Source organism: Aquarana catesbeiana, linkage group LG08 (assembly GCF_042186555.1).
Source record: "Aquarana catesbeiana isolate 2022-GZ linkage group LG08, ASM4218655v1, whole genome shotgun sequence".
NCBI classification, from domain to species: domain Eukaryota; kingdom Metazoa; phylum Chordata; class Amphibia; order Anura; family Ranidae; genus Aquarana; species Aquarana catesbeiana.
In genome coordinates this window covers 2,948,862-2,975,556 of record NC_133331.1, presented here as the reverse complement: position 1 = coordinate 2,975,556, position 26,695 = coordinate 2,948,862, and the positions used below count along the sequence as shown (strand labels likewise).

At 46.3% G+C, this 26,695-nt stretch overlaps 2 long non-coding RNA genes across 2 annotated transcripts in view; one reads left to right on the top strand and one right to left on the bottom strand.

Annotated features, from left to right (window-relative positions):
- LOC141105536 (uncharacterized) overlaps positions 1–22,180 on the top strand; it is a 111,338-nt gene extending 89,158 nt beyond the window's left edge. The window contains exons 2-3 of the long non-coding RNA XR_012235599.1: positions 15,666–15,857; positions 20,539–22,180. This is a non-coding gene — a long non-coding RNA (uncharacterized lncRNA). The remainder of the gene's footprint in view (positions 1–15,665; positions 15,858–20,538) is intronic.
- On the bottom strand, positions 15,709–25,371 carry LOC141105537 (uncharacterized). Its single transcript, XR_012235600.1, has 3 exons — positions 24,905–25,371; positions 21,023–22,099; positions 15,709–16,043 (listed from the first exon to the last, which is right to left on the bottom strand). It is a non-coding gene; the product is annotated as an uncharacterized lncRNA (long non-coding RNA).
- Between the last annotated feature and the right edge of the window lie 1,324 nt (positions 25,372–26,695).

Here is a 26,695-nt window from a genome sequence, read left to right as displayed (position 1 = left end):
AGTTTGTCGCCATTCCACGATTGTGGGGCAATTTTGAAGCGTGACATGTTGGGTATCAATTTACTCGGCGTAACATTATCTTTCACAATTTAAAAAAATTGGGCTAATTTTACTGTTGTCTCATTTTTTAATTAAAAAAATTGAGTTTTTTTCCAAAAAAAGTGCGCTTGTAAGACCGCTGCGCAAATACGGTGTGACAAAAAGTATTGCAACGACTGCCATTTTATTCTCTAGGGTGTTAGAAAAAAAAATGTATAATGTTTGGGGGTTCTAAGTAATTTTCTAGCAAAAAAAAAAAACTGTTTTTAACTTGTAAACACCACATCTAAAAAAAGTCTCGGTCTTAAAGTGGTTAATCACGTCTACAATAAATGTGATGTTTCAATTACTCCTTGATTCGATTATTATCTGTTGGCACCATTATAACCCCAACCTTTTTTCTAAGTATTAGGGGGGGGGGGGGGGGGCTGCTGCACATAAAATGTACCTTCTGCCTTTACAGCCCCTTTGAACTAAGTCATAAATCATTTGGGGGGTAATACAGCCCCCCTCCCCCCCTATACATGATACAACATTGTATCTAGCTGCTTGGTGGAAGTGTAACATTGTAACAAAACATCTCTTTCTGTTTACACAACTCCAACCTTCATTTATTAGATTTGACTCTTTAGGGCAGGGATATGCAATTAGCGGACCTCCAGCTGTTGCAAAACTACAAGTCCCATCATGCCTCTGCCTCTGGGTGTCAGGCTTGTGGCTGTCAGTCTTGCTATGCCTCATGGGACTTGTAGTTCTACAACAGCTGGAGGTCCGATAATTGCATATCCCTGCTTTAGGAGGTGCCGGATGCTTTACGGTTACCTGGGTCAGAACAGATGCATAGATCCCCCTAATACTTACCTGAGTCCCTTCTAGATCCAGCGATGTTCGCACGAGAGACTCAGCTGCCCCGGGACTCTCCCTCCTCATTGGCTGAGACAGCAGAAAAGCGCCATTGGCTCCTGATGCTGTCAATCAAAGTCGGTGAGCGAATGAGGAGAGAGAGGGGGGCAGGGACAGGCCACGACTTTGTGTCTAAATGGACACAGGGAGCTGCGGCTCGGCTCGGGTGCCCCCCCATAGCAAGCTGCTTGCTGGACGGGGGGGGGGGAGGGGGGGCACTCAACAGGAGGGAGGAGCCAGGAGCGGCGGTGTGGGACCCGAGAAGAGGAGGATCGGAGCTGATCTGGGGAAATCCATTACAGGGAAGTAGAACATGATTGTTATTTTTAGCAAAAAATAAATAAATGAGACTTTAGTTTCACTTTAAGGTAACATCACTTTTGAAGTTTTTTTTTCTGCCTCTTAAACCGGGTTCACACCAGTGCGACTTGTCATGCGATTTGAAGGCGCCCTGTCGTCGGTCGAATCGGTGTGACGCAGACTTTTTCGGCGCCACGCCGATATGAAAAAGAGGTTCCTGCACTGCTTTCCGCGATCTCAGGTGCGACTTGCATATAGACATCCGTGCATCAAGTCGCACAGATATCAGCCGAGTCGCACTGACATGTGGCTTTGAAAGTGAAGTCGCACTTTTCAAAGCCGCAGTCAGTGTGATCCTATAGACTAAACGCCCTTCCATGTCAGCCGATGTGTCCTCACACACATTGTATTCTCTGCATTCTAAACGCCTAGAAATTCCTAACGCGGTGCATTCAAGGAGCAGCAAGAAATGGCAGACCCGCCCAAACACGTTATAAACGCATCTACATGTGTCTTTACGTGTGCGCTCTTTAGGCCGGGTTCACACTGCGGCGCACAGCAGGAGTCCGGCGCGTCTCCATTCACCGTTTCACGTCTGATTTCAGCCCCAATTTTTGGCTGAATTCGGACCCGAAACGCACCAAAAGACGCGCCGGAGCCGCTCCGGAGATGTGTGAACCGGCTCCATAGAGAGCTCCATAGAGAGGGGGTCACAATCTCCTGCCAATTGGATGCGGGGAAACCCTCATAAGGGTGAACCCGGCCTAAGGCTAGGTTCACATGCAGTAAATCCTCTGCGTTTCCCGCATCGCACGGCGTCCATGTGATCTGCTGCGGGTGTCAATGTTATCTTAACGACACCCCAAAACAGAACGCAAAATGCAGTGCAAGTGCATCGCATGGGTGTGATTCAGGTGCGGCGAAAAAAGGGTCCTGCACCATTTTTGGTGCACATGCAATGCGATTTCAGTCATACAAACTCTATGCTGAAATCGCACTGCACAGACATCGCATGCGGTGTCTGCATCACACCAGTGTGAACCTAGGCTGAGAGTAACTCCACTTTAGTTGAGAACCCTTCCCCCCAGGGTGATTTATGTACATTGTAGAGAATAAACTCCTCCCCCCAGGGTGATTTATGTACATTGTAGAGAATAAACTCCTCCCCCCAGGGTGATTTATGTACATTACAGGGAATAAACCCCTCCCCCTCGGGGTGATCTCTGTACATTGTGGGGAATAAACCCCTCCCCCCTCTGGGTGATCTCTGTACATTGTGGGGAATAAACCCCTCCCCCCTCTGGGTGATCTCTGTACATTGTGGGGAATAAACCCCTCCCCCCCAGGGTGATTTATGTATATTACAGGGAATAAACCCCTCCCCCCTCTGGGTGATCTCTGTACATTGCAGGGAATAAACCCCTCCCCCTCGGGGTGATCTCTGTACATTGTGGGGAATAAACCCCTCCCCCCAGGGTGATTTATGTATATTACAGGGAATAAACCCCTCCCCCCTCTGGGTGATCTCTGTACATTGCAGGGAATAAACCCCTCCCCCAGGGTGATTTATGTACATGCAGGGAATAAATCCCTCCCCCCTCCGGGTGATCTCTGTACATTGCAGGGAATAAACCCCTCCCCCTCTGGGTGATCTCTGTACATTGCAGGGAATAAACCCCTCCCCCCTCTGGGTGATCTCTGTACATTGCAGGGAATAAACCCCTCCCCCTCGGGGTGATCTCTGTACATTGTGGGGAATAAACCCCTCCCCCCAGGGTGATTTATGTATATTACAGGGAATAAACCCCTCCCCCCTCTGGGTGATCTCTGTACATTGCAGGGAATAAACCCCTCCCCCTCTGGGTGATTTATGTACATTGCAGGGAATAAAGATGTCCCCTGTCAGAATGGGGATTTGCCTTGTTTACAAAGGCAGATCCCTGTTCTGCCTCTGTGTACAGAGATCGCAGGCGGCCATCAAGTCCTCCGGACCCACGGGCCCCGCAATCTCACGTGCACGGACCAACGTACAGGCAGGAGAGCCGACCTGCCGTAGTATATGTGCGCGGCTGGTCGGGAAGTGGTTAAAGTATAACTTTTAGTTTTGAATAGAGTGGAGAGGGATTAGAACCCCTGTCAGGTTTTTATTCCTCTCTGTGCCCCCCCCCCCCTGTAAGGGAGATTCACCCCTCTCTATTTGTCCTGTTTATTGTTATTATTGAAAGGGAAAGAATATTCCACATTTTGGGTTGTCCCCAGAACAGGAATAAAGGGGGAAATCTTCCAGTGGGGACTTTGGAGGGATTTCCTCTCACTTCCTGTTCTGGCTATGGGGCTGGAATGGAAGGGGAATCTCTCCCGTGGGGCACAGATGGCAAAAAAAAAAAATAAAAACTGGCAAAGGTTCTATTACTCTCTTCTGGTATTCAAAATGAAAAACAGTTTGCTTTAGTTACACTTCAGTTACACTTTAGGAGATCTATAAGCACATTTCTTGGGGGTCTCAAAACTACGAATATTCCCTGGAATATGATCTCCTTTGATCTCAAGCGCCCTCTACTGGGAATAATGCAGTATTTTTTTTTTTGTTAAAGACGAAGTCACACAAAAAAAAAAAAAAAGATGGTGCTGATGGTAGATGATAAACTGATATGTTCCTAATAGAATATTACACAAAATACGGGAAAGTTTGATGAGGCTGTGCAATTATTTGTCACATTCCTACAGGAAGGTTCTTATACATAGACCGCTTGTTTTTTTAAATTCCTGTAAATGCCACGATTCCGGGCTGGCAAATAGGAATGTAAATGGGGCAGGGTGGGATGGATGTGCTTGAACACTAGCAGAAGGTTTTGGAGCTTTGCCCAATCAGAATGGCCCGGGATGCGGGCGCGGCGGCAGTGGCTGCAGGCCGTTGCATGTTTGTGCCTGGCCTTGTTAGCAGCAAAGAAGATCTCAGATACACACCTCTTCTTCTGCTCCCATTGACTCATGCATCACTACAGGACAGGCGGCATCAGCAGATGACAACTAAGAGGGAATCCCCCTTCACTTTGGAGAGATTTCCTCTAACTTCCTGTTGCATCTGTAGGACAGGAAGTAAAGGGAAATCTCCCCAAATGGGTTTTAACCATTCGCCCCTACTCCATCCAAAATTAAAATAAAATAATTTTGGCTAGAGATAAACTTCAGATGTTTACTTCCCTTGGTATTTAACTAATGGTGAAGTGCTTCATTCTTTCATGGTTTTTGGCATTGACCTAAACCTTCTGCCTCCTGTGCATTACTGTTGCTTGGTGAAGCTGCCTATCATGGTGAGGGTCCAATAGCAAGTGAAGCACACCACTATTCTACAATTCCAGGGTGCTGGTAGGAGAAGCAGACCTTGTGTATCGATGTAGGGGAGTGCAAGATGTATATAGAGGGGCTTCCATTGTAGTGCCCATAGTCACCAGAAGATGACCCAGTCCTTTAAGGTGGTACTCCCGCCTTAGGATGCTTGGCCTGCCCTGTTAATCATTAATGGCCGGGAGAAATATAAAGGATGGGTTGGCAGGAAGGGAGTTGGTTGTTGGCTGGAAAGCTAGTGTACCACCCTTCTGACATTTGGACCATCCAGCAGGGGCCATTTAGTCAGAAGCCTCTTTGGGGGGAAGCATATGGACTTCTTCCACTTAGGAATTTAGGACAGGGCTGTTTGGGAGGTTCTTAGGAGATCTTACAATGTGAGCTTCACTCTTCAGTCGTGAGCATATGGACTTCTCGCACGTGGGGAGATAGGACTGGGCCATCTAGGAGGGACAATGTAGTCAGGAGCCCTTTTAACATGAGCTTCCCTCTTTGGTGTGGGGGTGGGGGTGGGGGTGTATGGGCTTATTCCACTGGGGAAGTAGGACAGGGCCACATGGGAGGGCCAATGTAGTCATGAGTTCTCACCACTTGAGCTTCCCTCTTGGGGGGGGCATATCTACTACTCCCACACATGGAGGTAGGACAGGGCCATCCGAGAGGAACAATATAGTCAGGAGCCCTTACAACCTCACTTTCCCTCTTTAGAAGGGGTTGGGGACATATGGACTTCTCCTACCAGGGGAGGTAGGACAGGGCCATCTGAGAGGGGTGATGTAGTCAGGAGTCCTTACAATGTGAGCCTCCCTCTTTGGGGGAGGAACATATGACTTTTCTTAACTGGGAGGTAGGACAGGACCATCCGGGAAAGACAGTGTGGTCAGGGGCCCTTTCAATGTGAGCTTCCCAATTTTGGGGAGGAGTGTATGGACTACTCCTATCTAGGGAGGTAGGATATTGCTGTCTGAGAGGGCTGATGTAGTCAGGAGCCCTTATAATATGAGCTTCTCTCTTTTGGAGGACAGAAATATGGACTTCTCAGACCTAGGGAGGTAGGACAGATCACATTCCTCCCAGGGTGGCATGCCAGGATTATATTCCAATCACAGCTACATGCAGGACTCTTCTCTATTCCCAACCCTGTACTTTGGGAATCTTTGTAACATGGGTAAAGTATTCTGCCACCATTACCAAGTATGGCGGATTGTTCACTTATTGTTATTCAGTAAAGTTGCAGAATCTTTCTAAACCTGGAATGTATATTCTAGACCAGGGGTCTCCAAACTGCAGGCCCAAGGGCTGGTTTGGCCCTTTGCTTGCCTTTACCTGGGCCCTTGCAGCACTATTTCACCAACTGACACCAACGATAGGGCACCATTCCCCCTACTGATACCATCAATGGGGTACTATTCCCAGTGATATCACCAATGGGACATTATTCCTCTCATTAAAACCAATGATGGGCACTGATGTCAGGGCATTTTCTACTCCCGCTGGTCACAGTCCGGAGCCTGAAGGACAGTAAACTGGCCATTTGCTTAGAAAGTTTGGAGATCCCTGTTCTAGACTAATAGGAGGCTACTCTTGGGCAAGGGCTTGTGTCTGGGTAAAATGTGAGACACGATTTGCAAATCAAAGCAAGCTTGAGTAGGGTAGTCCTGAGTTCCAGTCAAGTCAGGCTGGACCTTTCCTAGAATGTCGAGGGGTGAAGTACATAGGTTTCCGCCTCGTTAGACAGAGTCCTTAGAAAATCCCATGCTCCATGAGGTATATTAGGTAAGAAAGAAATCCCGGCAGTGGCAGTGCGTCCATAAAGGGTGCAGGAGCGCCGCCCCCTCTCTCCTGTCACCTCTCTCTCACCATAGATAGATTCATGCATTGCATGAATCTATCTATGGTCGCCGCTGCCGCCCCCTATTCAGGTGTCCGGCCCCTTGTCGGGCGCCGGGCACCTGAATTACAGTGGCGGGGGTTTTTTTTGGAAGCGCCTGATTAGAGCCGTAGGTTCTAATAGGCTTCCAAAATGGTAAACAGTGGCGCAATTGCTTTCCTAACACTGACCCACCTCTCAGCCAATCGGGTGCTCAGGTCTGGTTACCTGTCACCTGGTTGGCTGAAACAACAGGCGCTGTGATTGGACGCCTGATAGAGAGGACCAGTGGCATCGAGGAGCGTGGACGTGGAGGACGCCACTGTGACCCGCTGCGAGACAGGTAAGTCCCGACTCCCGGGCGATGCACACTAGCAGCATTTGATGGGGCACAGTAGCGGCAATTGATGGGCACACTGGCAGCAATTGATGAGCACACTGCCAGCAATTGATGGGTACAGTAGCTGCGTTTGGCACAGTGGCAGCAATTTATGGTTACAGCGGCTGCGTTTGATGGCACAGTGGCTGCGCTCGATGGGCACAGTGGCTGCGCTTGATGGCACAGTGGCTGCGTTTGATGGGCACAGTGGCTGCGCTTGATGGGCACAGTGGCTGCGCTTGATGGCACAGTGGCAGCGTTTGATGGCACAGTGGCTGCGCTTGATGGGTAGGGATGAGCTTCGAGTTCGAGTCGAACTCATGTTCTACTCGAACATTGGCTGTTCGCAAGTTCGCCGAACAGCGAACAATTTGGGGTGTTCGCGGCAAATTCGAATGCCGCGGAACACCCTTTAAAAGTCTATGGGAGAAATCAAAAGTGCTAATTTTAAAGGCTTATATGCAAGTTATTGTCATAAAAAGTGTTTGGGGACCTGGGTCCTGCCCCAGGGGACATGGATCAATGCAAAAAAAAGTTTTAAAAACGGACGTTTTTTCAGGAGCAGTGATTTTATTAATGCTTAAAGTCAAACAATAAAAGTGTAATATCCCTTTAAATTTCGTACCTGGGGGGTGTCTATAGTATGCCTGTAAAGGGGCTCATGTTTCCTGTGTTTAGAACAGTCTGACAGCAAAATGACATTTTGAAGGAAAAAACTCATTTAAAACTACCGCGGCTATTGCATTGCCGACAATACACATAGAAGTTCATTGATAAAAACGGCATGGGAATTCCCCACAGGGCAACCCCGAACCAAAATTAAAAAAAAAAAATGATGTGGGGGTCCCCCTAAATTCCATACAAGGCCCTTCGGGTCTGGTATGGATATTAAGGGGAACCCCAGCCAAAATTAAAAAAAAAAATTGACGTGGGGTTCCCCCTAAATTCCATACCAGACCCTTCAGGTCTGGTATGGATTTTAAGGGGAACCCCGCGCCAAAAAAAAAAAAAAAAAACGGCGTGGGGTCCCCCTAAAAATCCATACCAGACCCTTATCCGAGCACGCAACCTGGCAGGCCGCAGGAAAAGAGGGGGGGACGAGAGTGCGGCCCCCCCCCCCCTCCTGAACCGTACCAGGCCACATGCCCTCAACATTGGGAGGGTGCTTTGGGGTAGCCCCCCAAAGCACCTTGTCCCCATGTTGATGAAGACAAGGGCCTCATCCCCACAACCGTGGCCGGTGGTTGTGGGGGTCTGCGGGCGGGGGGCTTATCGGAATCTGGAAGCCCCCTTTACCAAGGGGATCCCCAGATCCCGGCCCCCCCCCTGTGTGAAATGGTAAGGGGTTACTTACCCCTACCATTTCACTAAAAAACTGTCAAAAATGTTAAAAATGACAAGAGACAGTTTTTGACAATTCCTTTATTTAAATGCTTCTTCTTTCTTCCTTCATCTTCTTCTTCTTCTGGTTCTTCTGGCTCTTCTGGTTCTTCCTCCGGCGTTCTCGTCCAGCATCTCCTCCGCGGCGTCTTCTATCTTCTTCTCCTCGGGCCGCTCCGCACCCATGGCATGAGGGGGGAGGCTCCCGCTCTTCTCTTCATCTTCTTCTTCATCTTCATCTTCTTCTTCATCTTCTTCTTCTTCTTCTTCTTCTCTTCTTCATCTCTTCTTCCTTCTTCATTTCTTCTGCGGGCCGCTCCGCATCCATGCATGGAGGGAGGCTCCCGCTGTGTGACGGCGTCTCTTCGTCTGACGGTTCTTAAATAACGGGGGGCGGGGCCATCCGGTGACCCCGCCCCCCCTCTGACGCACGGTGAATTGACGGGACTTCCCTGTGACGTCACGGGGAATGCCACAGGGAAGTCCCGTCATGTCCCGTGCGTCAGAGGGGGGCGGGGTCACCGGGTGGCCCCGCCCCCCGTTATTTAAGAACCGTCAGACGAAGAGACGCCGTCACACAGCGGGAGCCTCCCTCCATGCATGGATGCGGAGCGGCCCGCAGAAGAAATGAAGAAGGAAGAAGAGATGAAGAAGAGAAGAAGAAGAAGAAGAAGAAGATGAAGAAGAAGATGAAGATGAAGAAGAAGATGAAGAGAAGAGCGGGAGCCTCCCCCCTCATGCCATGGGTGCGGAGCGGCCCGAGGAGAAGAAGATAGAAGACGCCGCGGAGGAGATGCTGGACGAGAACGCCGGAGGAAGAACCAGAAGAGCCAGAAGAACCAGAAGAAGAAGAAGATGAAGGAAGAAAGAAGAAGCATTTAAATAAAGGAATTGTCAAAAACTGTCTCTTGTCATTTTTAACATTTTTGACAGTTTTTTAGTGAAATGGTAGGGGTAAGTAACCCCTTACCATTTCACACAGGGGGGGGGCCGGGATCTGGGGGTCCCCTTGGTAAAGGGGGCTTCCAGATTCCGATAAGCCCCCCGCCCGCAGACCCCCACAACCACCGGCCACGGTTGTGAGGATGAGGCCCTTGTCTTCATCAACATGGGGACAAGGTGCTTTGGGGGGCTACCCCAAAGCACCCTCCCAATGTTGAGGGCATGTGGCCTGGTACGGTTCAGGAGGGGGGGGGGGCCGCACTCTCGTCCCCCCCTCTTTTCCTGCGGCCTGCCAGGTTGCGTGCTCGGATAAGGGTCTGGTATGGATTTTTAGGGGGACCCCACGCCGTTTTTTTTTTTTTTTTTTGGCGCGGGGTTCCCCTTAAAATCCATACCAGACCTGAAGGGTCTGGTATGGAATTTAGGGGGAACCCCACGTCAATTTTTTTTAAAAATTTTGGCTGGGGTTCCCCTTAATATCCATACCAGACCTGAAGGGCCTTGTATGGAATTTAGGGGGACCCCCACATCATTTTTTTTTTTTAATTTTGGTTCGGGGTTGCCCTGTGGGGAATTCCCATGCCGTTTTTATCAATGAACTTCTATGTGTATTGTCGGCAATGCAATAGCCGCGGTAGTTTTAAATGAGTTTTTTCCTTCAAAATGTCATTTTGCTGTCAGACTGTTCTAAACACGGGAAACATGCGCCCCTTTACAGGCATACTATAGACACCCCCCAGGTATGAAATTTAAAGGGATATTACACTTTTATTGTTTGACTTTAAGCATTTTTAAAATCACTGCTCCTGAAAAAACGGCCGTTTTTAAAACTTTTTTTTGCATTGATCCATGTCCCCTGGGGCAGGACCCAGGTCCCCAAACACTTTTATTGACAATAACTTGCATATTAGCCTTTAAAATTAGCACTTTTGATTATTCATGTTCGTGTCCCATAGACTTTAACGGTGTTCGCGTGTTCGAACGAATTTTTTTCCTGTTCGCATGTTCTGGTGCGAACCGAACAGGGGGGTGTTCGGCTCATCCCTATTGATGGGCACAGTGGCTGCGCTTGATGGCACAGTGGCTGCGTTTGATGGGCACAGTGGCTGCGCTTGATGGCACAGTGGCTGCGTTTGATGGCACAGTGGCTGCGCTTGATGGGCACAGTGGCTGCGCTTGATGGCACAGTGGCTGCGTTTGATGGGCACAGTGGCTACGTTTGATGGGTGCAGTAGCGGCAATTGATGGGCACACTGGCAGCAATTGATGGGGCACACTGGCAGCAATTGATGGGGCACACTGGCAGCAATTGATGGGCACACTGGCAGCAATTGATGGGGCACACTGGCAGCAATTGATGGGGCATAGTAGCGGCAATTGATGAGCACACTTGCAGCAATAGATGGGAACACTGTCAGCAATTGATGGGTACAGTAGCTGCGTTTGGCACAGTGGCTGTGTTTGGCACAGTGGCTGCGCTTGATGGGCACAGTGGCTGCGCTTGATGGCACAGTGGCTGCGCTTGATGGGCACAGTGGCTGCGCTTGATGGCACAGTGGCTGCGTTTGATGGGCACAGTGGCTACGTTTGATGGGCGCAGTAGCGGCAATTGATGGGCACACTGGCAGCAATTGATGGGCACACTGGCAGCAATTGATGGGCACACTGGCAGCAATTGATGGGCACACTGGCAGCAATTGATGGGGCACACTGGCAGCAATTGATGGGGCATAGTAGCGGCAATTGATGAGCACACTTGCAGCAATAGATGGGAACACTGTCAGCAATTGATGGGTACAGTAGCTGCGTTTGGCACAGTGGCTGTGTTTGGCACAGTGGTTGCGCTTGATGGGCACAGTGGCTGCAATTGATATGTTTTTTTTTTTTCAGTTTGTTTGTGCCCCCTCAAAAATGTTAAGCACCAGCCACCACTGAATCGCGGACGGCTGCACTCCTACTTGATCCACTTTATTCATGCAAAGTAAAATCCATAGTCAAAAACAGAAAAACAAGGGTAACGTCTTTTCGAGCATTAGCGCTTAGTCATAACCACCTTGTGGTCTGTTCCTCTTGCACACCAGTCTGAAATGGGCCATGTGGGTGAAAACAGTGCTGCAATGACTCCCGAATGGTCATGCTGTACAACATGGATAAAATATGTCACCACCGCACCCATAAGCTCGTTTCAATCCTAGTAGAATCACATAAAAAAAAGCAACATTTCCGGACCATACCCGGATCATCACACACCCGAGGAAGGGTACCCGCATGGTCCCGAAATGTTGCTTTTCCATGTTTTCATACAAGAATAAAGATCTTTGCCGTTCGAAACAATCTTACCGGTGAGCTGGCGACATATTCTATCCTGACCATGTGAAGAAAGAGTTAATTCTACCTCTGTGGTCACCTCTACACTACACAGATACCTGTCAGTATCAGTTTTTACAAACAGGAAGGCGCCACCAGGTGCACATTTGTGATCAGCTCCTAGATTTGGTTTCCTGAGCTTTCATTTGTGCCCTTGCTGCAGGTAAACCACACGGCGCTGGTGACATCAACTGACCTCAAAGGGAGGCAACTCACAGTGCTATATAATTTTACAGAATCTTCCCTAATGCTGATCTACCCAGTTGTGAGAATTTAACAAGACAGAGAGCAGTGACAAACAAAATGTCAGAACCTATTGTATCCAATGTATTTACTTTTCTCTATTTTGCTTAAAGTTGAACTCTGGGCACAAAAATGTTCATTGAAAAGCAATCCCCAATATCTACAAAGGATATAAATATACTTTGTGTGCACCAAATGCCTTTACAAACCCAGATAGCACCTTGTAAAAGTAGCAGTGACATCATCACTGTGCTGGATATAGACTGTGCAGAGAGCAGTGCAGTGGGAGGGATCCAGCTGGCTCCACCCACTACAGAAATCTACAGGAGGGGGCGTAGACAAGACCAGTCACCTTGCATAAGGAGAGAGGGCAGCAGGGACCCTTTTACAATTTTGGGCTGTCCGAGAGTGATGATGTAAACAGGAGTCCTTAAAACGTGAGCTTTTGTCTTCAGGGAGGAAGAAGAAAATAGACTTCTTCCAATTTGGGAGGTAGGACAGGGCCATCAGGGAGCCATGATGCAGTCAGGAGCCCTAACAACGTGAGCTTACCTGTTTGGGGGGGGGGGGTTATGGACTTCTCCCACCTAGGTAGGTAGGGTAGGGCCATCCAAGAAGGATGATGTAGTCAGGAGGCCTAAGAACATGAGCTTACCTCACTGGGGGGGTAAGAAGAGTATAGACTTCTCCCACCTCAAGAAATAGGAAGGGCCACAATGTAGTCAGAAACCTTTACAATGTGAACTTCCCTCTTTGGGGGAACGTTAGGACTTCTCCCACCTGGGGAGGTAGGTCAGGGCCATCTTTGGAGGACAATGTAGACAGAAGCCCTAACAACATGAGCTTCCCTCTTTGAGGAGGGGTAAATAGTGCAGACTTCTCCCCCCTTGGGAGGTAATTCATTGCCATGAGGGAGCCACAATGTAGTCAGGTGCACTTACAGTGTGAGGTTCCCTCATTGGGGGGGAGCATATGGACTTCTCCAACCTGGGGGGGGGTAGGACAGAGCCATCCGGGAAGGACGATGTAGTTAGAAGCCATAACAACATGAGTGATCACTCCTACCTTACAGGGCCATCAGGGAGCCGCAATGTAGACAGGTGCACTTACAATGTAAGCTTCCCTCTTTGGGAGGGAGCATATAGACTTCTCCAACCTGGGGAGGTAGGACAGGGCCATCCGGGAAGGACGATGTAGTTAGGAGCCCTAACAATGTGGGCTTCCCTCTTTGGGGGAAAGAAAAGTATAGACTTTGCCCACCTCGGGAGGTAGGAGAGGGCCATCAGGGAGCCACAATGTAGTCAGGAGCCCTTACAGTATAAGCTTCCCTCTTGGGGATGTGGGTCAGGGCCGTCTGGGAAGGTCAATGTAGTCAGGAGCCCTGATATAGTGAGCTTCCCTCTTTAGGGGGGAAGAAGAGTGTAGACTTCTGCCATCTCGGGAGGTAGGACAGGGCCATCAGGGAGCCATGATGTAGTCAGGAGCCCTTACACTGTGATCTTCCCTCTTGGGGATGTAGGTCAGGGCTGTCTGGGAAGGCCAATGTAGTCAGGAGCCCTGATATAGTGAGTTTCCCTTTTTAGGGGGAAGAAGAGTGTAGACTTCTGCCATCTCGGGAGGTAGGACAGGGCCATCAGGGAACCATGATGTAGTGAGGAGCCCTTACACTGTGATCTTCCCTCTTTTGGAGAGAGCTTATGGATTTCTTCCACCTGTGGAGGTAGGTCAGGGCCGTCTGGGAAGGACGATGTAGTCAGGAGCCCTAATAAAGTAAGCTTCCCTATTTGGGAGGAGGAAGATTATAGACTTCTGCCACCTCAGGGAAGGGGGGCGTTGGACAGGGCCATCAGGGAGCCATAATGTAGTCAGGGGCCCTTACATTGAGGTTCCCCCTTTGGGGGAGATCATATGGATTTCTCCCACCTAGGGAGGCTGCCTGCAGAAAACTACAGGAGAGGAGAGAAGAGGAGAGGAGGAGACAAGACCAGTCCCCCTGCACAAGGAGGGAGCAGCAGTGGGCGGTCTTTGTTACAGGAAGTCTCATACTGGATGACTGCACAGATCTGGAAGAAATACACAAAGATCACCAAGATTCCAGAATCCACATGACTAATGGATTTAGACAATATTGACTTATTTCTGAGTTTAGCTTTATTGGCATAATCTACAATTGTGCTCATAAGTTTACATACCCTGGCAGAATTTATGATTTCTTGGCCATTTTATAGAGAATATGAATGATAACACAAAAACTTTTTTCGCTCATGGTTAGTGTTTGGCTGAAGTCATTTATTATCAATCAACTGTGTTTACTCTTTTTAAATCATAATGACAACTGAAACTACCCAAATGACCCTGATCAAAAGTTTACATACCCCAGTCCTTAATACCGTGTATTGCCCCCTTTAACATCAATGACAGCTTGAAGTCTTTTGTGGTATTTGTGGATGAGGCTCTTTATCTTCTCAGATGGTAAAGCTGCCCATTCCTCTTGGTAAAAAGCCTCCAGTTCTTGTAAATTCTTGGGCTGTCTTGCATGAACGGCACGTTTTGAGATCTCCCCAGAGGGGCTCAATGATATTGAGGTCAGGAGACTGAGATGACCACTGCAGAGCCTTCACTTTATTCTGCTGTAGCCAATGACAGGTGGACTTGGCCTTGTGTTTTGGATCATTGTCATGTTGGAATGTCCAAGTACGTCCCATGCGCAGCTTCCTGGCTGATGAATGCAAATGTTCCTCCAGTATTTTTTGATAACATTCTGCATTCATCTTGCCATCAATTTTGACCAAATTTGCTGTGCCTTTGTAGCTCAGACATGCCCAAAACATCAGCGATCCACCTCCGTGTTTCACAGTAGGATTGGTGGATCTTTCATCATAGGCCTTGTTGACTCCTCTCCAAATGTAGTGTTTATGGTTGTGCCCAAAAAGCTAAAATTTGGTCTCATCACTCCAAATGACTCTGTGGCAGAAGGTTTGAGGCTTGTCTCTGTGCTGTTTGGCGTATTGTAAGCGGATACTTTGTGGCATTTGCGTAGTAATGGCTTTCTTCTGGCGACTCGACCATGCAGCCCATCTTTCTTCAAGTGCCTCCTTATTGTGCATCTTGAAACAACCACACCACATGTTTTCAGAGAGTCCTGTATTTCACCTGAAGTTATTTGTGGGGTTTTCTTTGCATCCCGAACAATTTTCCTGGCAGTTGAAATTTTAGTTGGTCTACCTGACCGTGGTTTGGTTTCAACAGAACCCCCTCATTTTCCGCTTCTTGATTAGAGTTTGAACACTGCTGATTGGCATTCTCAATTCCTTGGATATCTTTTTATATCCCTTTTCCTGTTTTATACAGTTCAACTACCTTTTCCCGCAGATCCTTTGACAATTCTTTTGTTTTCCCCATGACTCAGAATCCAGAAACATCAGTGCAGCACTGGATGAAAGATGCAAAGGTATGTCAGGAGTCCAGAAACTCATTGACCTTTTATACACACACACTAATTACAAGTAAACAGATCACAGGTGAGGATGGTTCCCTTTAATAGCCATTCAAACCCCTTTGTGACAACTTGTGTGCATGTTATCAGGCCAAAATCACTGGGGTATGTAAACTTTTAATCAGGGTCATTTGGGTAGTTTCTGTTGTGATTATGATATAAAAAGAGTAAACACAGCTGATTGATAAAAAATGGCTTCAGCCAAACACTAACCATGAGTGAGAGAAAAGTTTGTGTTATCGATCATATTCTCTGAAAAATGGCCAAGAAATCATAAGTTCTGCCAGGGTATGTAAACTTATGAGCACAGCTGTATCTTGTAGAAAAATGTAATAAATGCACCAATAACGGTAAAATGAAAAAAAAAAAATCGCATATATTACGTTTTACCTTTTCAGGCCTGCAGAGCATTGCAACAAGAAATGAAAAGGTCTTCAGGAATACTGTATACAGAATGACCCTTTATTACATCAAATCAGCAAAAATCAACTGAAAAAAGCCCCCTAAGAACACGGCTGAGAGCATTACCAGCCAAACCATCAGCCGCACGCTCCAGGAGAGAACTGCAACCACAACGAATGCGTCACACGGTAGGTGCAATGCACGGGCCCTTCCATTGTTTGTGCCCGGCCTCAGGTTCAGATGGACCTTCTGTTATGGGGTTGGAGGGAATGCTGAATGGTCTACGGTGAGGACACCTCCCTGCTGCCGCCATGTTCTGCTAAGTCTCTCTCTGCTGCTAGTCTTCAGATGTCCCTGTCAATGGATGATGCGTCCTGTGGGCGGAGCCGTGAACAGTTGCGGTGAATTAAAAATCAAAACAGGATGAAGAAACAAAAATATATCAAAAGCATAAACCACGCTGTGTTATATAGTGATAAATGTAAGCAGCCAGCACAGCCGAAGACAAACAGCACAAATACCCAAAAAAAGAAAAAAATGCAGCGCTAAAATGTACTATGAAACAGAAAAAAGTATAACGTGTAACCAATAATACTAAAAGAAACAATTGTGATAAAAGTCCACCGCCTGAGTATGTAGTATAATAACAGGAACAAAGGTGTAAACCAAAAAAGGATTAATATCAACAAACAATGCCAATAGGTTAGGATTTCAGAGACATCAATGGGGCAGATGACATCAATGGAAACCTAATCTCGTGAAGAGACCGCCACCAATTGGATGAAGGCTTAACAGAAATAATGGACTTAAAGGGGTGTATACCTCTTACATCAAAAAGGCTTGTGGTGATGAACACCATGTGGAATATGAAACCATCAGGGATCCAGACAGCCACCATCACAATAAGGACTTTGAACGGCACGGGTCCACGGTATATTCCCAATGGACGAGCAGATGTAATCAAGATGGAGAGAAGGATGGCCAGAGGAGATTCTCATGCTCACTGTCAGAAACCATGAACCAGACCGAGACAGAAGTACAGTAAAATCACACTTGTTTATTAATAAAAATAAAAAGGTAAATAGAGTAAGCGTAGTCAAAGCATAGCCAGAGTCCAGTAACCGGATCGGGTAGTCAGCCAAGCCAGAGTCCAGTAACCGGATCGGGTAGTCAGCCAAGCCAGAGTCCAGTAACCGGATCGGGTAATCAGCCAAGCCAGAAGTCAGGTATCCAAGTAGAGGAACAGCAAGCAGGATAAGGAGCCAGAAGGGATGTCAGCAAAGCCAGTCTTTAAACAGGAACGCAGGATGTGGTTTCTTGTGATGTGACCAAGGCGAAGGCAGGAATGAAGTGAGCTGGAGATATTTTAGTAGGCGGGACTGACGAGCAGATCCACAACAGCTGGTTAACTGTGGAGAGAAATGGGAGCTGGCAATTAGCCAACAACTGAGCGTCCAACTCAGAGAAGGAAGGGCTGAGCCCAGCCCTGACACTCACACGATGAAACTGAAATTGAAAAAAGGTTCCACATAGTGTGATAACTTTTTTTAAATCGTTTTAATAAAAGAAAGATAAAAATTGAACACTCACATTTCAGATGTAATCAAAGGTTCAAAGAACATGAAAAGGCCCAGTAGTGAAGGCAGAACTCGACCCGGCGCGTTTCGTCTAATTAGACGTCACCTGGGGTGAGCATAACTGCCATCACCTCTGCACTTAAATAGGTAGCATGGCCCCCAAACCGAATCACATGCCAACCAGAAGTTCCGGTATGAATATGCATCACTTCCGGTCCAGAGAAAAAAAATCTAAACTTTAATGTGGTCCTAAAAAAGTGAATCAAAGCTTGTAATTATAAAAGAACAAGCCTCCAGGTTGCAAAGGGGCCAATGATTCCTAGGATATAAAAGGCCTAATACATAGTGAAGAGGCGAGTGCGATCCACGCCTCGGTGTAGATATTCGATATCTGGCGTCAGATCGTGGAAGACGTGCGTAGCCAAGCCTCTCTCTAAACTGAGGCCGTGCGTCGTCACTTCCGGTCCAGAAACCGTAAGCGAATGTGCATCATGCCTCGCAGAAAAACAATCGCCAAAACACGTGCACGGTGGTCACGTGGTGACACTTTACCAACAAACAATACCGGAAGTTAGCTAAAAACGATCGGTAAAATTATATCGGAAGTTAGCTAAAATGTTTCTTTTAGTATTATTGGTTACACATTGTACTTGTTGCTGTTTAATAGTACATTTTAGCGCTGCATTTTTTCTTAGAATGAAGAAACACCCCACAATTCTGGTGAAACGTGGTGCAAAAGTTAAAGGATGTCTATTACTGTGCATCAATACTTTACATTGCGTCTTGTTATTAAACCCAAAAACAAAAATGTGATATATTGCAGGTTACCAGCCCTTAGATGTGGTGGCTGCATTAGTTTTACTTTTCAGACTTGTATTTTCATCTAGTGATCCTGCCAGTGATACACTTCCTGTCCTTGGGTGACAACGCTCTGCCTACTGTATCAATAGAAGAGCAGCGTTGTCGCCCTAAAACAGGACTACAGAACATCTCCCCTCTTCTATCTAAGGAGGGAAATTGTTCTGTAAAGAGAATTTTGGGCCAATAAGAACTTGAGATAAGACAAGTGCACAGGACGGCACTAGATTTCTTGCACTTGTTGAACAGATATACAGTGCCTTGAAAAAGTATTCATACCCCTTGAAATTCTCCACATTTTGTCATGTTACATCCAAAAACGTAAATGTATTTTATTGGGATTTTATGTGATAGACCAACACAAAGTGTCACATAATTGTGAAGTGGAAGGAAAATGATAAATGATACAAATAAATATGTGAAAAGTGTGGGGGGACATTTGTATGGCGCCCCCCGGAGTCAATACTTTGTAGAACCCCCTTTCTCTACAAGTCTTTTTGGGGATGTCTCTACCAGCTTTGCACATCTAGAGAGGACATTTCTGCCCATTCTTCTTTGTAAAATATCTCAAGCTCTGTCAGATTGGATGGAGAGCGTCTGTGAACAGCAATTTTCAAGTCTTGCCACAGATTCTCAATGTGATTTAGGTCTGGACTGTGACTGGGCCATTCTAACACATGAATATGCTTTGATCTAAACCATTCCATTGTAGCTCTGGCTGGATGTTTCGGGTCGTTGTCCTGCCGGAAGGTGAACCTCCCCCCAGTCTCAAGTCTTTTGTAGACTCTAATGCCCCGTACACACGATCGGATTTTGAGCCGGGGGGTGACAGGTCGGGGAGGGACCTGTGAGAGCGCTGCTGATTTGTATGGGGAGATCAGATGAAAACGGACAGCAATGTCCGCTTTCATCAGATCTCATCCGATCCTCGAGATGGATGGCTGACGTATCGCCATACGTCTGTTTTTGGGAAAACAAGAAAGTGTGGGCAGGCACCAAGACTTTATAGGCACAATAAGGATACTATATTATTAAAAGTATTGTTTTTATTTCAAAAATATTATATTAAAAAACGGGAAAGGACAAAAAGATAAAAACTAGGTATGACATACAATATGAACAGAATATGCACTCCATACACAATAGGTCAGTTAGTGTAGAAAGAGCAAAAAGATTGTAAGAACAACAAAAGACCAACACATCTTATTGATCTATATAGTTACAATACAAATTGTAGGGTTCAAACACTATGTGATGGTGGCAGTCAAATTCTGTGTAAGCTCATAAGCTCGACATGTTACGCGCCTTGTGCGCTTCTTCAGGAGCATAGAGTGGAAAAAAAAACTGTAATAAATGATACAATATTATCAGAATTTCCAGAACATTTTTTTGTATGTACATTAACGTATACACCAAGAAGGAAGGAATTAGTAAATAAGATAAATAAATGGAGGCTGTCTAGAGAAAGCACCAAGGGAGCATCAACCCTGCAGTAATCAGGCGGATCAGAGTGTCAGAAGACACATCTCCGCTGACATCCGTCTCCCCATAGGAGTCAATGGGTGGCCCGCTCGGATCCGCCTGAAAGACGGACGGATGGATCCCAGTGGGCTTATCGTGTAAAAGGGGCATACATGTCAGTGTGTTCTAGGTAGGATAACCCCCCACCGTCACTCCAGCCCTCCACCCCACACTAACCCCCTCTCCCTCCCCCCGTAGGTCGAGCCCGCCACCGCACACCATTGACAACGCCGCCAAAAAAATCCATAGAAATCCATGCGTCCAGCGCACTGCGTGTAGAATAGGGAGCCAAGCGCATGGATTAGGGTGGGGGCGGCACCTGTGTGCCCCTAATGAGCGGCCGCCACTGCTTTTAATCTCAGAATTCAGACAATCTGACTATTAATTTTGGAATTCTGAGTTTAAAAGAAGAGGGTACCCCCCCCCCCCCAAAAAAAAAAAAAGCTTAACTTTTCAATTCAGAATTCTGACTCTAAATGTGAGAATTCGGACTTGAGAAAAAGAGGAAACCCCCCCCCCCCCCCAAAAAAAAGCTTAGCTTTTAAATTCCAAAGTCTGACTTTTAATCTTAAAATTCTGACTTTAAATATCAGAATTCTGACTTTTAATCTCAGAGTTTAGACTTTAAATTTTGAGAATTTCGTTGAATAAATGTTGGGACGGCCCCCAGGTGTCTTCTGTAATCTTTGGGCCAGTTTTCCATTGATGGTGATAAAATCGTGCACCACCCAGCGAAAGCCCAATCGGTCCTAAATAAAGTCGTAGAATCCGCCCGGATAGACGGAGTAGTCGGGATGAGATGTACAGTTTTACTAACACGTGCCACAATTTGAAAACTGCATTCAGGCATGAAGATTTGTTTTCCCTTCATCGCTGAGGGGTTAAATATGCTTTCTGTGTTTTTTTTTTACAGTACATTTCCTATACGGATTCACATACAATTGAAATCTGAGATGACGGGTTGGTTCCCGGCTTGCAATGTCGTTCCCCCACAATGCACCGGTCACATGCTTTGGATGGGCGTAGAGCATATTTCTGCAGAGTTCTGTTGCACTGATTGTATACATTCCTATATACTGCAGGTTACGTCAGTCAGGTTGAAAAAAACAAAAACAAACTAGAAAGAAAATTAAATAGAAAACCTCCATATACATAAGTAGTTATCATCATGGTATGGGGGGGGGGGGGGGGCTCAAATGCAGCCCTTGATGTCTACAAAGGGTCTCATCTCATATTTATTATACGCGATGCTGCAGAAAACCGTCCTAGACTGAAGACTTACCAGAGGAAATGGACTGTTCTACTGGAGTGGGTGGAAAGTGATGTCATGCTGTAGGAGACAGTTGAAGATCAGGGGCATACAAGGTTCAACCATAACTTTGACAACCACAACCTACCTAATATTGAGTAGGTCCCTCTTTTGCTGCCAAAACAGCTCTGACCCATCCAGAGGCATGGACTCCACTAGACCTCTGAAGGTACGCTGTGGTATCTGGCACAAAGCCGTCACTAGCAGATCCTTTAAGTCCTGTAAGTTGGGAGGTGGGGCCTCCATGGATCAGACTTGTTTTTCCTGCTCATCCCACAGATTGGATTGATTGAGTTTGATGGATTGGATTGAGATCTGAAGAATTTGAAGTCAACCCCCCAAAGTCATTGTTGTGTCCCTCACACCGTTCTTGAATTATTTTCGCAGTGTGGCAGGGCGCATTATCCTGCTGAAAGAAGCCCTTGTCATCAGGGAATAATGTGTCCGTGATGTATATCGTGGGTGTATGTAGGGTTTACAACCACTTCAAAGCGTGGTTCTCAAGATCCTTATTTTTGGCACGTAAGCTCATTTTACAAAAATAGATCCTTCCTACGCCTCAGACTCTTCCACAATGGTGTGACGCACTTAAACTTAAGAGCTGACCTATAAACATAGTGGTTGCCCCGAGGAATTTCAACAAACGTGGTCCCCGTGGTTGTCCTCTAATGAGTCAAAGTATTCCTTCTCACCCTCGGCCACTGATTGGGTTGGCTGACTCTGCCAGCTGTACGTGGTTTATCATATAAACATGTATACCATTGGAATACTATCCAGGCTCCTGGTTGGATTTTTGTTGGCAGTCCTGGGAACACTTCTCACTTTATGATAGATTGTATTATCTTACGTCTTGAATGGAATGTGTGACCTTTACATTGTGTGCCTGGTACACTTTTTTGTTTTCTTTAGACTTTGTATTATATTTCTCATCAGAATTGAGATATTTCTTGTATTGTTTTCATTTGACTGAAAAATGCTTTCAATAAAAAAAAAAATTAAATGATTAAAAAAAAAAAAATGCATGGTTTAATTTGCTCCAGAGAGGGAAAAATGAATTTCTTCCTGATCCCCTAGAAGGCAATTGGATATTCGCTGGATCAACAATCTCTGGTTTCTACATTTCTGAGCCCAGCAACTCTGTGTACCGAGGATTCCCTGTATTTTCCTTGTATACAAACACATAAGAAACATAATTACATTTAGAATTGCAGTCAATGCATCACAAGCATAGAAGTACGGACCCAAATGTATGACTGGTGACACCAAAACCCACAGGGTCTGGCAACGTCTGGCTGTCTGTATGGGTGGTCAACAAACTGATCTTGTAGAATTCAATCTGGGCATAAATGGCCAATCGTATTTTGTACATGGTGAAGTCAACAATCTTTAGGTTATTGCCCAGACTTCCCAACAAACAGCAGAATCGTTGGGTATTTCACGTTGCACCATTAATGATCATAAGGGGTGTAACAGACAGTGCTGTGTCATGGTGTCACCCAGGTTTTTCATCCATGCAGATTGAGAGGTTACAAGATGTGTGTCTCATTAGGTGAAAACTGGCCTTTTCTGCATGATTTGTAGGAAAGACGGTCAAAGATACAACAAACAGGTCAGCATTACACACTTCAAACCTGCCGATGTGAACAGAGCCTCAAAGCTCCATTCACACTTGTACAACTTCAAAGTTGCAAAGACTTTGGAGTCCAACTTTGGTGCAACTTTGAAACGGGTGCAACTTGGATACAACTTTGGCTTTGACCAGTGATAACGGAGAGCTGTCTCACACAAGTTGCATTCAGGTACGACTTTCATGCAACTTTTGAGAGTTAACATTGAAGTTTATGGCCCTCAAGTTGCATGAAAGTCGGACCAAAGTAGTGCATTAACTACTCTGAAGTCGCTGCAGCTTTAAGTCGCACATACAGTATCTCACAAAAGTAAGTACACCCCTCACATTTTTGTAAATCTTTTCTTCTATCTTTTCATGTGACAACACTGAAGAAATGACACTTGTCTACAATGTAAAGTAGTGAGTGTACAGCTTGTATAACAGTGTAAATTTGCTGTCCCCTCAAAATAACTCAACACACAGCCATTAATGTCTAAACCGCTGGCAACAAAAGTCAGTACACCCCTAAGTGAAAATCTCCAAATTGGGCCCCAAAGTGTCAATATTTTGTGTGGCCACCATTATTTTCCAGCACTGCCTTCACCCTCTTGGACATGGAGGTCACCAGAGCTTCACAGGTTGTCACTGGAGTCCTCTTCCCCTCCTCCATGACGACATCACGGAGCTGGTGGATGTTAGAGATCTTGCGCTCCTCCACCTTCCGTTTGAGGATGTCCCACAGATGATCAATAGGGTTTAGGTCTGGAGACATGCTTGGCCAGTCCATCACCTTTACCCTCAGCTTCTTTAGCAAGGCAGTGGTGGTCTTGGAGGTGTGTTTGGGGTCGTTATGTTGGAATACTGCCCTGCGGTCCAGTCTCTGAAGGGAGGGGATCATGCTCTGCTTCAGTATATCACAGTACATGTTGGCATTCATGGTTCCCTCAATGATCTGTAGCCCCCCAGTGCCGGCAGCACTCATGCAGCCCCAGACCATGACACTCCCACCACCATGCTTGACTGTAGAGAAGACACACTTGTCTTTGTCCTCCTCACCTGGTTGCCCCCACACACGCTTGTCACCATCTGAACCAAATACGTTTATCTAGGTCCCATCAGACCACAGGACATTGTTCCAGTAATCCATGTCCTTAGTCTGCTTGTCTTCAGCAAACTGTTTGTGGTCTTTCTTGTGCATCATCTTTAGAAGAGGCTTCCTTCTGGGATGACAGCCATGCAGACCAATTTGATGCAGTGTGCAGCGTATGGTCTGAGCACTGACAGGCTGACCCCCCACCCCTACAACCTCTGCAGCAATGCTGGCAGCACTCATACGTCTATTTCCCAAAGACAACCTCTGGATATGACGCTGAGCACGTGACCTCAACTTCTTTGGTTGACCATGGCGAGGCCTGTTCTGAGTGGAACCTGTCCTGTTATACCGCTGTATGGTCTTGGCCACCATGCTGCAGGTCAGTTTCAGGGTCTTGGCAATCTTCTTATAGCCTAGGCCATCTTTATGTAGAGCAACAATTCTTTTTTTTAAGAACCTCAGAGAGTTCTTTGCCATGAGGTGCCATGTTGTACTTCCAGTGACCAGTATGAGGGAGTGAGAGCGATAACACCAAATTTAACACACCTGCTCCCCATTCACACCTGAGACCTTGTAACACTAACGAGACACATGACACCGGGGAGGGAAAATGGCTATATGGGCCCTATTTGGACATTTTCACTTGGGGGTGTACTGACTTTTGTTGCCAGCGGTTTAGACATTAATGGCTGTGTGTTGAGTTATTTTGAGGGGACAGCAAATTTACACTGTTATACAAGCTGTACACTCGCTACTTTACATTGTAGCAAAGTGTCATTTTTTCAGTGTTGTCACAGGAAAAGATAGAAGAAAATATTTACAAAAATGTGAGTGAGGGGTGTACTTACTTTTGTCAGATACTGTATATGAATGGTTATCATTGGAAAACATAGGGGAAGGACTTGCCATGCAACCTTGATGTCCAAAGTTGCATGACAAGTCGCGCAAGTGTGAATGGAGCCTAAAGTAAAGCTGAAGGCAAACCTTTATTTCATTTTGGGTAGAGTAAAGGAAGGTTATAACCCCTGTCACTTTTTTTTCCATCTGTGTCCCCAATTGGAGTGATTTTCCTTCACTTCCTGTCCCATAGCCACAACAGGAAGTGAGGGGATCTCTCCAAAGTGAAGGAATTCCTGTCCCCATTGGAATATTTCCCTTCTATTCCTTTTTCTGGTGACCACTTATAGTTTGAGATTTTCTTAGTTCTTCTCCACTCTTTCCAACACTAAAAAAAAATTTTGCCTTTAGTAATGACTTAAGCTACCTACCGAGTGAGCGTGATTTTGATTGCTGATCTATTTTACCCAAGATCCCTCCAGAAATACAGTATATACGCACTGTAAGTGTTCACGTTTTCTCATTCCAGGGATTATTTGTCCTGGGTGATGGAAATCTCTCTCCCCCGAGATAAGCCGGCACTGATATATTCCCCGTTTCCTCTTCCGTTGACCAAAACAAGCTTTCATCCAAGGTGAACATACTCTACGTGTTCCTACAACAATCTTTTTATAAGCAAAATTGTTGGCGAGTGAGACCCTGCCTTGTGTCTGCAGGTATCTTAACAACGTCTGGTGGGAACCTATGAATAGATAACCTGGTATGCACAGTTCCGGCCAGTGTCGGGATTTTTTTTTCAATCACGTAGTTTTTATTTAAGAAGAACAACATTCACATTGTTATGGTTACAGGGAAGTGTTCCAGCCCTGTCCAGGCGTTGCTCGTGTCCAGCTTTCCAGGTCCTTCTACTCAGCTTAAAGGCTCAGTTCACCTTTTTTTTTTCTTCTAAATTCCAGCTCAAGAGAGCAGTCAAGTTTGGGAATGGGGTCTTAGCAGGTGGCAGGCAAAGGGTAATCAGTCTAGATTGGCAATGAGTAGGTGGTAAACTAGGCTGGAGATGAGAGCGTATTCAACTTCAGGCAGGCGGCAAGCAAAGGATGGTTCAGGCAGGGGTCTTGGCAGCAAACAATGGGAAGTCATAAGGTCCAGGTCACCAATGAGTAGGCAATAAACTAGGCTGAAGTTAAAAGAGTAATCAAGTTTAAGGCAGGGGTCTTGGAAGGCAGCAAACAAAGGAGTCACACGCTCCAGGTTGGCAACAAATATACGGCAAACTAGCCTAGAAGACTAGAGAGCAGTCAAGTTCAGGAAGGGATCATAGCGGGAGGCAAGCGAAGGGTAGTCAGACAGTCCAGATCGGCAATGAAGAGAGCAGAAGATGAGAGAAAAGTCAAGCATTCCGGTTTAGCAACAAGTAACGGGCTTCGGTAATATAGCTCTTGTTCATGGGTGTAACTGGATTGAAGACGTGGCACCAGCCACTTCAAAGGCTGGAGCCTAAATACCCCTCTGCCCATTCCCAGGATCATTAGGGTGTGCTGATCAGGACCGATCTACAAGAAAAGTCACAAGAGCTTAAAGGATAAGTTCACCTTTTTTTTTTTTCTTCTAATTCACAGCTCTCCTATGTACCAATAGAGCATTCATGTACTTTTTTTGCAAAAATATCAAAGCTTTCCGTAAAATCTCCAGACACGTACCTTACTGTCCTCCATCCATGATTCCAAACTCATCTATTGCTTCTGTCTTACTTCCTTACAGACTGGAGGTCATGACACAGGAAGGAGTTGACCAGCTGACCTCATTAGAACACGCCCACCAGCATCATCCACCCTCCCACTCCCAGCTGCACTTTTCTAAATGAAATGCAATCGATCACTGATCACCCTTCTCACTAAATACACAATCCAGATTGCATAGTGTATCATCATCTTTATACGAGTACATAGAAGGGAGTGGACAGAAACACTCAGCTGCCAAGCAACGTTCACATCTCTGCATAGCGGGAACTCGCATTCCCACATGCGTTTTTTTTTTTTTCTTTTAGCGAGGGGGGAGGCGTTTTGGAGCATTTTGACTCATCACACATAGGGCAGCCCATCCCCCTGAATGTGCCGTCCTACACACGCTGGCTTACGGGACATGTTGGCGTTTTGTAGGTTGCGTGTTTTTTACTGTGCGTTTTGCAGCATTTGCCACACGTTTTTTCACATGGCAAAATG